The 12986-nt window shown below is 41.9% G+C and overlaps 1 protein-coding gene across 4 annotated transcripts in view; it reads left to right on the forward strand.

Annotated features, from left to right (window-relative positions):
- Positions 1–1164: 1164 nt before the first annotated feature.
- NLRP4 (NLR family pyrin domain containing 4) overlaps positions 1165–12986 on the forward strand; it is a 43528-nt gene continuing 31706 nt past the window's right edge. For 2 of the 4 annotated variants that reach the window (XM_055370645.1, XM_055370649.1), the window contains exon 1: positions 1190–1206. The gene's annotated coding sequence lies outside the window, so the exon portion shown is untranslated. Of the gene's footprint in view, positions 1207–12986 lie in introns of all 4 variants that reach the window. The other 2 variants (XM_055370646.1, XM_055370648.1) reach the window with 2 other exon arrangements.

Here is a 12986-nt window from a genome sequence, read left to right on the forward strand (position 1 = left end):
AAACTTAGCGCCTGTTCTGCCTACGCAGAAAGACAGTAGCCAATATCCATTAAGTTCTTCTTGCAGGCCAGGCACAGTGGTTCATGCCTGTAATCCCAGCACTTTGGGAGGCCGAGGCGGGCAGATCACTTGAGGTCAAAGGTTCGAGACCAGCCTGGCCAACATGGTGAAACCCTGTCTCTACTGAAAATGCAAAAATTAGCCGAGGCCAGGCACAGTGGCTCATGCCTGTAATCTCAGCACTTTGGGAGGCCGAGGCGGGCAGATCACTGGAGGTCAAGGGTTCAAGACCAGCCTGACCAACATGGTGAAACCCTGTCTCTACTGAAAATACAAAAATTAGCCGAGGCCAGGCACAGTGGCTCATGCCTGTAATCTCAGCACTTTGGGAGGCCGAGGCGGGCAGATCACTGGAGGTCAAGGGTTCAAGACCAGCCTGACCAACATGGTGAAACCCTGTCTCTACTGAAAATACAAAAATTAGCCAAGGCCAGGCACAGTGGCTCATGCCTGTAATCCCAGCACTTTGGGAGGCCGAGGCGGGCAGATCACTGGAGGTCAAGGGTTCGAGACCAGCCTGACCAACATGGTGAAACCCTGTCTCTACTGAAAATACAAAAATTAGCTGGGCATGGTGGTGTGCATCTGTAATCCCAGCTACTCAGGAGGCTGAGGCAGGAGAATCTCTTGAACCCGGGAGGTGGAGGTTACAGTGGGCCGAGATGACGCCACTGCACTCCAGCCTGGGTGACAGAGTGAGACCGTATCTAATAATAATTAATAATTTCTTCTTGCACGACAGGTTTAGTTACGGCAGAAAGATGTGCCACACGAACATTCTTCAAGGAGTTTAGCATGTAGGAAGGAATTAGGCATTTAAATTATGAACAGAGTCACCCCAACTCTGCAAATGAACCATTTTCGAGAGACTGGAGGAGCATCCCTGCAGCCGTGAGCCCTGGGAATTCTAAATAAGAACCTCCAGCCTGAAATATCCCCCGCTCTATATGACACCAGGAGCAAAGGTCTAGAACAGCCCCTCAAGGGGCGGTGGGCGTTTCGCTTCACATATTTTCTGGATCTGTTTATCAAAAGCCCTCTGAGCCAATGGCAAGGGAGCAATTCATTGGCCAATCAAATGGCACCACGGATCTTTTCTTCCCGCTTCCAGCCGCCAATCATTAAGGACCAGGAAGGCGTGGAGCGGTGAGTCAGCGCGTCGTGCTGGGCTGTTCTCCTCTTCTATCTGCTGATTTCCTGGGTTACTTTGGGTCTTCCTTTTCTTTCTCCCTTTTACCCTGTCTCCTTTCTTGAGGCTGATCGATCACAGCCAGGCCTCTCCATTCTATTTACCCAGCGTTTTCCTTCTCTCCAGTTAGTGGGGTAGATGAACGCCCTGTGTTTGTAAGGTGCCTCCCAGTTGAGCCTGAGACCTGTGAGAAGAATGGGGGCGTGGAGGTGGGGGAGGCTCGTCACGAAGGGAGACCTTGGAGCTTCGAGGGTGGGAATGTTCTTATTAGATTCTTCATCCCTGTTGACACAAACATGTAGGAGAAGCTGGAGAACATAGACAGGGATGAGGTAAGGGGGGGGGCTTCCCATGAACGGTGAGACCCAAACCCTCTCTGCTCTTGTGAGCTTGCTCTCTGACCTAGGGCAGAAACGTCTTTGATATTATAATTCCAGAATGTGATTTAAAAAGAAAAATCACACTTCTAGTTGACTCATACTAATTATGTATATTAAATGCAGAGAGATGTGTTGGTACATGTATACGTATCATTAAATCAGGGTAATTAGCATATCCATCTCCTCATACCTGTATCATTTCTTTGTGTTAGGAACATTCAGAATCCTCTCCTTAGGTGGGAGGAGGGAGAGGGTCAGGAAAAGATAGCTATGGGGTCCTATTCTTAGTACCTGGGAGATGAAAAACTGTACACCAAATCGCTGTGACACAAGTTTACCTGTATAACCAGTGTATATGTACCCCTGAACCTAAAACAAAAGTTAGAAAAACCCTCGAAAATACACAATAAGATATTAACTATATTCAACCTATAGTGCTACTGAACACCAGCACCCATTCCTACCTCCAGGTGTAACTTGGTATCCATTAGCCAACCTCTTTTCATCCCCCTTCTCCAATTATGCCGTTTGTTTAGACTACGAAACGTATATAGAAAGAATATCTATCTTTCTATATCAATAAAAGTTGGTTTTTACTGTTAAGGGTTGAATTGTGTCCCAACCCTAAAAACACACACATACACAAAAACTAAAGTCCTAACACCTTTATAGGGTGACAAAATAAGGTTGTTGCAGATGTAATTAGTTAAGGCGAGGTCATACTGGAGTGGGTGGCCCCCCTAACTTAATGACGGGTGTCCTTATGAAAACGGCCACATGCGGCTGGGTGTGGTGGCTCATGCCTGTAACACCAGCACTTTGGGAGGTTGAGGTGGGTGGCTCACCTGAGCCCAGGAGTTTAAGACCAGCCTGGCAAACATGGCGAAATCCTGTCTCTACTAAAAATACAAAAATCAGCTGGGTGTGGTGGCAGGTGCCTGTAATCCCAGCTACTCAGGAGGCTGAGGCAGGAGAATTGCTTGAACCCGGGAGTTGGAGACTGCAGTGTGCCGAGATTGCACCATTGCACTCCAGCCTGGGTGACAGAGTGAGACTCAGTCTCCAAAAAAAAAAAAAAAAAAGGAAAGTGGCCACAAAGCTGGGTGCAGTGGCTCACACCTATAATCCCAACACTTTGGGAGGCCGAGGCAGGTGGATCACCTGAGGTTGGGGGTTCGAGACCAGCCTGACCAACATGGTGAAATACAAAAAATTAGCCAACTGTGGTGGCGCATGCCTGTAATCCCAGCTACTCAGGAGGCTGAGGCAGGAGGATTGTTTGAACCTGGGAGGCAGAGGTTGCAGCGAGCCAAGATTGCGCCATTGCACTCCAGCCTGGGCAACAAGAGTGAAACTCCGTCCTAGAAAAAATGGCCACATGAAGGTAGAGACAAGCAGAATGGCATGTGACAAAGTCAGAGTGGAATTACATAGCTGCAAACCAAAGAGTGACACAGGTTGCCAGCAAACCACAGAAGCCAGTAAGAGGCAAGGAAGGGCTCCCCTGGGTTTCAGAGAGAGCACCACCCTGCCAACACTTTGATTTTGGACATCTAGGCTCCAGAACCATGAGAGAGTAGGTTTCTGTTTTAAGTTACCTAGTTTGTGGTACGTTGTCATGCCAGCCCAAGGAAGCTAGTATGCTATTAAAAGAAAAAAATGATGTGATTTTACACTTAGAGAACAGCTTCAAGAATATATCCTTAGGATCACCAAATGTTAAAAGTTTACCTTGTATGGTGTCCCTCTACTCTTATATAAGTATTTTTCCTGATCTGTTCAAGATTTGTACACATTGTACAAATTTACATCTAATACTTTACCCTAAATGCTTCAGGGTTTATGTTCTAAAAATAAAAATAAAAGTAAGCTCTTTTGATAACCACACTATATAAAAAACAGGAAATTAATAGAATGATATTATCTAATGTACAGATCTTACACTTAATGGACTTTTTAATTTTTGCATTTGTTTTCACAAGTGGACCGAACGTGGAAATTCTTACACTAAGCCTGTTTTTTTTTTTTCTTTTTTTAAACTTAAGTTTTGGGATACATGTGCTGAATGTGCAGGTTTGTTACATAGGTATACACGTGGCATGGTGGTTTGCTGCACCTGTCAACTGGTCATCTAGGTTTTAAGCCCCACATGCATTAGGTATTTGTCCTAATGCTCTCCCTCCCCTTTCCCACCCCTCACCCACGGGCCTCAGTGTGTGAATGTTCCCCTCCCTGTGTCCGTTTGTGTTCTTATTGTTCAACTCACACCTGTGTGTGAGAACATGCAGTGTTTGGTTTTCTGTTCCAGTGTTAATTTGCTGAGGATGATGTAAACCTGTTTTCATTATCTAACCTATGCCTCAGTTTGAGTGTGTGTGTGTGTGTGTGCTCTTTCACACACATATAGACACATGCTCATGCTCTCACACACACACACACCCCCACACACATGCTCTCTCTTAGATTCTGGAAAAATAATTTTTATTTAAATTTTGACATAATTTGCTGATGAAGATGTTTGAGCCTGAAGTCTTCTGTGGGGGAAGAGTTTAAAAAAAAAAAAAAAAGCTTTCAAAACTTCACACACACAAAATAGATGAAAGTTGTCATTTTCTAAGAATTTATATATTTGAACAAAATTAGCAGTTTTATTGGCATAAAAATGGTAATAGTCTCAATTTTTGATATCTGTAGGATATGTAGTGGTGTCTTCTGTTTCTGGTATTAGTTGCTCATGTCTTCTTATTCATCAGACTTGTTGAGGGTTATCCAGTTTGTATTTTCAAAGAATCTACTTTTGACAGAGCCTTGTTTTTTAATTTTTATTTCATTGATTATTTTTTCTACTTTCTTTTGGTGTGTTTTGCTTTTTATCTAAATGTATAATTAGCTTATGAATTTTCAACCTTCCTTATGCCTTCGAAGTAGCACATATTTCCAGCTCCTGATTTAGCTGTATTTCACTCACTTCATATGCAACATTAAATATTCAGTTCAAAATCTTATATCCGATATTTTCTCTTTATTCATAGATTACTTAGAAGTATGCTTCTTAATTTTGTAATGTCCTTCATTTCATTGTCAATTTCTGACATAAATTATCATCAGAATATTCTGTGTAACTTATATTATTTGAAATATGTTGAAGCTTGCCCTGAGGATCAGTATATAGCTGACATTGGTAGATGATTCGTCTATCTTATAGTGTTTTTTCCATTTATTGAATGAAAAGGTCTGTGTCCACAAGGTAAAATTTTTCCATTGTTTTTAAGCCCTTTATTTTCTTTTTAACTTGTTTATTTAATTGCTGGAACAAATTGATAAAATATCCTGCTATGATTAGGGACTTACCTAATTCTCCTTATGGTGCTGACCATTGGGGTGTGTGTGTGTGTGTGTGTGTGTGTGTGTGTGTGTATAGACATATGTATATGTATATATGTGTGTGTGTGTGTGTGTGTATTTTTTTTTCTTTTTTCTTTTTGAGACAGAGTCTTGCTCTGTTGCCCAGGCTGGAATGCAGTGGTGCCATCTCAGCTCACTGCAACCTCCGCCTCCCGGGTTCAAGCAATTCTCCTGCCTCAGCCTCCCGAGTAGCTGGGATTACAGGTGCCTGCCACCACGCCCAGCTAATTTATTATTTTTTGGTATTTTTAGTAGAGACGGGGTTTTACCATGTTAGCCAGGCTGGTCTAGATCTCCTGACCTCGTGATCCGCCCACCTCAGCCTCCCAAAGTGCTGGGATTATAGGCGTGAGCCACCGCACCCGGCTGATCATTCGTATATTTTAAGGCTGTGTTATTGTTGCATGTATGATTATAATTGTTCTCTCTTCCTGGTAATTTGAGCCCTGTGGTTATGCAGCATCTAGATTTGTCACCAATGTTTTGGCTTGGGGTCTGCTTTTCTGGTATCAATATTATTACAACAGATTTTTTTAAAAGCCTGGAATAATTCAATATCTTCTGCTTCTAATTCAAGTCGTGCAATAAATGGAATGGATAAAGAGTTTGGTGAGTAAGATTGGTTATCATACCTTATGTATGCATGACATGCCATTTTGTTCAGATTTCCCATTTAAAAATTTCTTAAATTGACATATAATTGTACATGTTTGTGGGGTACAGTGTGATGTTTGGACGCATATATCCATTGTATAATGATCCAATCAGGGTAATTATCATATCTGTTTGTTTAGACACATTTCTTTATAGTGATACTCAAAATCTTCTAGCTATTTTGAAATATCCGCCACACTGTTATTTGCTTTAGTTACCCTAATGTGTAAGAGAACACTAGAACTTGCTCTTTCTAACTGTAAGCATGCCTGTTGACCAATCGCTCCTGGTCTCCCGTTACTCTCCCAACCCTTCCCCAGCCTCTAGTAACCACTATTCTACTCTCTACTTCTATAAGTTCATCTTTTTAGATTTCCCCATATAAATGAGATCATATGGTAGTTTTCTTTCTGTGCCTGCCTTATTTTACCTAATGTCCTCCATGTTCATCCAGGTTGCCACAAATGGCAAGATTTCATTACTTTTTATGGCTAAATAATATTCCGTTCAGTATATATACCACATTTTCTTTATGCATTCATTTATTGATAGGCACTTAGGTTGTTTCTATATCTTGGTTATTAGTAATAGTGCTGCAGGCCGGGTGCGGTGGCTCACGCCTGTAATCCCAGCACTTTGGGAGGCTGAGGCAGGCGGATCACAAGGTCAGGAGATTGAGACCATCCTGGCTAACGTGGTGAAACCCCGTCTCTATTAAAAATACAAAAAAAAAGTTAGCCAGGCATGGTGGCAGGCGCTTGTAGTCCTAGATACTTGGGAAGCTGAGGCAGGAGAATGGTGTGAACCCGGGAGGCAGAGGTTGCAGTGAGCCGAGATCGTACCACTGCACTCCAGCCTGGGTGATAGTGCGAGACTCTGTCTCAAGAAAAAAAAGGTGCTGCAATAGACATGGAAGTAAAGATATCTCTTTGACATATGAATTTCCTTTTTTAAAGAGATATATACCCAGCAGTAGAATTACTGGGTTATATGGTAGGTTCTATTCTTAATTTTTTTAGAAACCTCCATACTGTTTTCCATAGTGGTTCTGCTAACTTACATTCCTACCAATGGTGTGTAAGAGTTGCCTTTTCTCTGCATCCTTGCCAACATTTGTTATTTTCTTTAGCCATTCTAACGGGGTGAGTTACCCCAGATTTTTTTAGGTTCAAATTTGCATGTTTAGTCTTTCAACTTTCGTTTTTCCGTTCTTAGTTACCTCTTTAAAGAGCAAGTATTTGGTTTTTGTATTTAGTCTCACCATCTTTGCCTCTGTACCATTGAGGCAATTATTCTGTGTAATTACTAATAAGAGTTTGAATCGACCATCACTGTTTTATTTACCTTATCTGTTCTAGGTTCCTATTTCTGTCCTTCTTTATTTTTAGATTAGTTTGTCATTTTTCCTCTTCTCTATTTACTTTGGCAGACAAACTTTTTTATGGTTATATCAGAATTCTATCAGTGGGCTTATCAGAATTTCTTATCAAATTTTTACTTCTGTCATCTTCCCAGAGAAGAACATTAGAGCACTTGATGTCTTTTTTCTCTTTCTTTTTTTAGATTTACGTGCCAGCTGTGATAAATTTTAATTCTATTTTCTGTCTCACAAGACTGACTCTACAAAGCAACTTTTCTTCTAATTGACTGTGGCATCTCTTAATTTTCACCTGGAATAATTTTCCTTCTCTCCAATGGTCAATCTTCAAAATTTCCTATAGTGTAAGTCTTCTGTTGGAAAATTTGTCATTTATCTGCAAATGTCTATTTTTATTTCTTTTTATTTTATTTTTATTTTTGAGATGGAGTGTTGCTCTGTCACCCAGGCTGGAGTGGAGAGGTGCGATCTCGGCTCACTGCAAGCTCTGCCTCCTGGGTTCACGCCATTCTCCTGCCTCAGCCTCTCCAGTAGCTGAGACTACAGGTGCCCGCCACCACGCCCGGCTAATTTTTTGTGTATTTAGTAGAGACGGGGTTTCACCATGTTAGCCAGGATGGTCTTGATCTCCTGACCTCATGATCCACCCGCCTCGGCCTCCCAAAGTGCTGGGATTACAGGCGTCAGCCACCGTGCCCGGCCTTATTTCTTAAAGATTATTTTATTCTGGTTAGACTTGAGTCAGCAGCTATTTGTTTTGAGCACCTTGCATGGTTGCTTCTTTAGTTTCTTCCTTCTGTAGCATCTGATCAGGTCAGCTGTCAACATAATGGCACAACCTTTCAAATAAATTATTGGCCTCCCCTTGCCTTACCCCCACTCTGGAATGCTTTCAAGATTTTCCCTTTTGTCTAACTTCTTTGTGTTCCAATGTCATTGTTTCCCTATAATGTGTCTAGGCTTAGGTTTGTTATTTATACTCTTGGACTTTATTGGGCTTCTTAATTAGTAGATTGATTTTTTTTTCATTGGTTAATAGAAACATCCAGGCCAGGCACAGTGGCTCACACCTGTAATCCCAGCACTTTGGGAGGCAGAGGCGGGTGGATCTCCTGAGGTCAGGAGTTCGAGACCAGCCTGGCCAACATGGTGAAACCCTGTCTCTACTAAAAATACAAAAAATTTGCCAAGCGTGGTGGCGGGCACCTGTGATCCCAGCTGCTCAGGAGGCTGAGGCAGGAGAATCACTTGAACCTGGGAGGTGGAGTTTGCAGTGAGCTAAGATTGTGCCACTGCACTCCAGCCTGGGCAACAAGAGTGAAACTGTCTCAATTAAAAAAAAATTATAAAAAGAAACATCCTAGTAGCAATCTTATATTAGGTTGGTACAAAAGTAATTGCAGTTTTTGCATTATTTTTCGAGGCAAAAACCACAATTACTTTTGCACCAACCTAATAAAACATACTACATTGGGTCCACAGTCTCTTATCCTTTTGGGGAGCCAGTAACAAGTGTTAGCCCTTTTCATCCTCAGTCTCTTGTCCTCTGTTCTGTGCTTTTCATCTTTTTCTCTTTCTTCTTGGATGACTTTTCTTTACGTGTCTTCCAGACCACTAATTATCTCTGTCAAATCTGATACTAACACATTGTATTAGCTTCCTGGGGCTGCTGTAACAACATACCACAAAACAGACAGCTTAAGCAACAGAAACTTACTGTCTCACAGTTCTGAAGGCTAATAAGTCCAAAATCAAGGTGCTAGCAGGCGTAATTTCTTCTGAAGACTGTGAGGGAGAATCAGTTTATTCCTCTTTATTAACTTCTACTTGCTTTAGGTGTGCTTTGGTTAGTAAGTGGCATTTTCCCTGTGGCATGATATCCTCTTCCCTCTATTCATATGTGTCCAGATTTTCCCCTTTCTTTTTTCTTTTTATTTTTCGAGATGGCGTCTCACTTTATTGCCCAGGCTGGAGTGCAGTGGCATGATCTCGGCTCACTGTAACCTCCCGGGTTCAAGCAATTCTCCTGCCTCAGCCTCCTGAGTAGCTGGGAAGACAGGCACATACCACCACTTGGCTAAGTTTTGTATTTTTGGTAGAGATGGGATTTTACCATGTTGGCCAGGCTGGTCTTGATCTCCTGACCTCAGGTGATCCGCCCACCTTGGCCTCCCAAAGTGCTGGGATTACAGGTGTGAGCTACTGTGCCCGGCCAGATTTTCCTCTTCCAATAAGGTCACCAATTATATTGGATCGGGGGCCCACCCTGCTTTAAGTATGCCCTCATCTTACATGTTCCAGTACAGCTAATTGCATCTGCAAGGATGCTATTTCCAAACAAGCCCAGACTTCAGTTGCACTTTGTGACCTCCAGTGTAACTCATTGTATCTACGAGTATGCTATTTTCAAAAACTTCATACTTCAGCGTGTAACTTTTGCAGGGGGACATACATTGGATGCAGAAAAGATTCCCTGGTGATTTTTGTGGTGGTAGTGGTGGTAGAGGAGTGTGTGTGTGTGTGTGTGTGTGTGTGTATGCATGCGTTTGTGTGTTCGGGGGAATATTTAAAGTTCCATCTGTAGCCAATCTGAATGCAGTCTTTCCCCTCACTTTCAGAGGATCTCTTCCCAGAGCAGGAGGTATTAATATTTCAGCCTGTGGCAAGAGGCTACACTTTTTTTTTAATTATTATACTTTAAGTTTTAGGGTACATGTGCACAACATGCAGGTTTGTTACATATGTATACATGTGCCATGTTGGTGTGCTGCACCCATTAACCTGTCATTTACATTAGGTATATCTCCTAATGCTATCCCTTCCCGCTCCCCCCACCCCATAACAGTCCCCAGTGTGTGATGTTCCCCTTCCTGTGTCCCTGTGTTCTCATTGTTCAATTCCCACCTATGAGTGAGAACATGTGGTGTTTGGTTTTTTGTCCTTGCGATAGTTTGCTGAGAATGATGGTTTCCAGCTTCATCCATGTCCCTACAAAGGACATGAACTCATCATTTTTTATGGCCGCATAGTATTCCATGGTGTATATGTGCCACATTTTCTTAATCCAGTCTATCATTGTTGGACGTTTGGGTTGGTTCCAAGTCTTTGCTGTTGTGAATAGTGCTGCAATAAACATACGTGTGCATGTGTCTTTATAGCAGCATGATTTATAATCCTTTGGGTATATACCTAATAATGGGATGGCTGGGTCAAATGGTATTTCTAGTTCTAGATCCCTGAGGAATCGCCACACTGTCTTCCACAATGGTTGAACTAGTTTACAGTCCCACCAACAGTGTAAAAGTGTTCCTATTTCTCCACATCCTCTCCAGCACCTGTTGTTTCCTGACTTTTTAATGATCGCCATTCTAACTGGTGTGAGATGGTATCTCATTGTGGTTTTGATTTGCATTTCTCTGATGGCCAGTGATGATGAGCATTTTTTCACGTGTTTTTTGGCTGCATAAATGTCTTCTTTTGAGAAGGGTCTGTTCATATCCTTTGCCCACTTTTTGATGGGGTTGTTTGTTTTTTTCTTGTAAATTTGTTTGAGTTCATTGTAGATTCTGGATATTAGCCCTTTGTCAGATGAGTAGGTTGTGAAAATTTTCTCCCATTCTGTAGGTTGCCTGATCACTCTGATGGTGGCGTCTTTTGCTGTGCAGAAGCTCTTTAGTTTAATTAGATCCCATTTGTCAATTTTGGCTTTTGTTGCCATTGCTTTTGGTGTTTTAGACATGAAGTCCTTGGCCATGCCTTTGTCCTGAATGGTATTGCCTAGGTTTTCTTCTAGGGTTTTTCTGGTTTTAGGTCTAACATGTAAGTCTTTAATCCATCTTGAATTAATTTTTGTATAAGGTATAAGGAAGGGATCCAGTTTCAGCTTTCTACATATGGCTAGCCAGTTTTCCCAGCACCATTTATTAAATAGGGAATCCTTTCCCCATTGCTTGTTTTTGTCAGGTCTGTCAAAGATCAGATAGTTGTAGATATGCGGCATTATTTCCGAGGGCTCTGTTCTGTTCCATTAGTCTATATCTCTGTTTTGGTACACTCAGATCTTGACACTGTCTCCACATCAAGAAAAGTCCAACTCTAGTTGCCTGCTTCTCCAAGATGGTCTCAGAGCAAAGCACCAGCAATGTTCTTGCCCAAAGTCATTCTTTAAGTCAGTGGTTTTCAAATCTGGGCATGCGTCAAAATCAACTGATATTATATATGACTGATGTTATATAACAGATATATAACTGATATTATATATCTAATATCATCACTAACTATTTGCCCAAAATTAACAGATGGCTGTGCCCTACCCTCAGCATTTAGTGTGTCTAGGGAAGGACCTGGGGATTTGCATAGCAAGTTGCCAGTTGGTGCTGATGTTGCTTGGAGAAGCATTGCCTTAGGCCCTGCTCAGTGGTGGCCTCAGGACTCAGATACATGTTCCTATAATTAAGATTTTACTAAAAGTAGGCTTTTTAAGACTATTGGCAAAAGCACCCAGGGGAGAAGCCATGAAGGTCACCTTTCCATCATCATATTCTCATTCCGAATACTGCTTAATAATTTTCCCTAATTTTTGTGGGTTTTATTTATTTATTTTGAGACAGTCTTGTTCTGTCACCCAGGCTGGAGTGCAGTGGCACAATCTTGGCTCACTGTAACCCCCACCTCCCAGGTTCAAGAGATTCTCATGCCTCAGCCTCCTGAGTAGCTGGGACTATAAGCGCCTGGCTACTTTCCCCTAATTTTTGGATCTTAGGTGCTATTAAATTTTTTTTAAATTTTTCTCCAAATTACCTATTTTATTTGGGGGGTGGGGGCGGCAACATTCTGCCTAATGGCCACCCATGAATAAAACAGCTTTATTTTTATTTTCCACGGTATAACTTAACTCTTTTATTGACTTTGCTATTGATCTCTAATTTCATTGCCCTTAAGACAAAGAAGATGACTTTGCTACTGTTGGCTTTTTCTTTTTGAATTATGATTTCCTTTAAAGCTCAGAGCATAATTGATTATCATGAGCATAATTACAAGCTAATTGATTATCATGAATGTTCCACGTATGCTTGAAAAGAATGTTCTCTTGTGTGTAGGATTCCATAAATATTCATAAAATGTGTTGATTTTTATATATCTAATATGAATAACTATTTGCCCTATGTTTTTAGTATCTTTTAAAATTTTAGACTTGTTTTAGACACAGAAAAGTTTGCAAAAATAGTGCAGAGAGTTCCCATAAATCCTGTGCCACATTTCTCTAGTAACCACTTTGGTTACCATGGTACATTTGTCATAACTAATAAACCAGTATTAATAGATTATTAACTAAGATTATTCTTTCTTCAGATTTCCCCCCTTTTTACCTAATATCCTTTTTTTTTTTTTTTTTTGAGATGGAGTCTCGCTCTGTTGCCCAGGCTGGAGTGCAATGGTGCGATCTCAGCTCACTGCAACCTCTGCCTCCCGGGTTCAAGTGACTCTCCTGCCTCAGCCTCCCGAGTAGCTGAGATTACAGACACCCGCCACCACGCCCGGCTAATTTTTTAATATTTTTAGTAGAGATGGGGTTTCACCATCTTGGTCAGGCTGGTCTCAAACTCCTGACCTCGTGATCCGCCTGCCTCAGCCTCCCAAAGTGCTGGGATTACAGGCGTGAGCCACCGCACCCGGCCCCTAATATCCTTTTTATGTGCCTGGACCTCATCTAGGATCCCCCACTGGGTTTCATTGCTGTGTCTCCATTGAGTTCTCTCAACTAGGACCACTCTCAGGATTTCCTTGTTTTCAGTGATCTTGAACGTTTTGAGAAGCACTGGTCAGGTATTTGTGGGACATCGTTCATGTTGGGTTTGTGTGACGTTTGTCTCATTGTGAGACTGGGGCTTTGGGGAGGAAGACCACGAAGGAAAGGTGC

The sequence above is a fragment of the Gorilla gorilla genome, chromosome 20 (genome assembly GCF_029281585.2).
Source record: "Gorilla gorilla gorilla isolate KB3781 chromosome 20, NHGRI_mGorGor1-v2.1_pri, whole genome shotgun sequence".
Classification (NCBI taxonomy): Eukaryota; Metazoa; Chordata; class Mammalia; order Primates; family Hominidae; genus Gorilla; species Gorilla gorilla.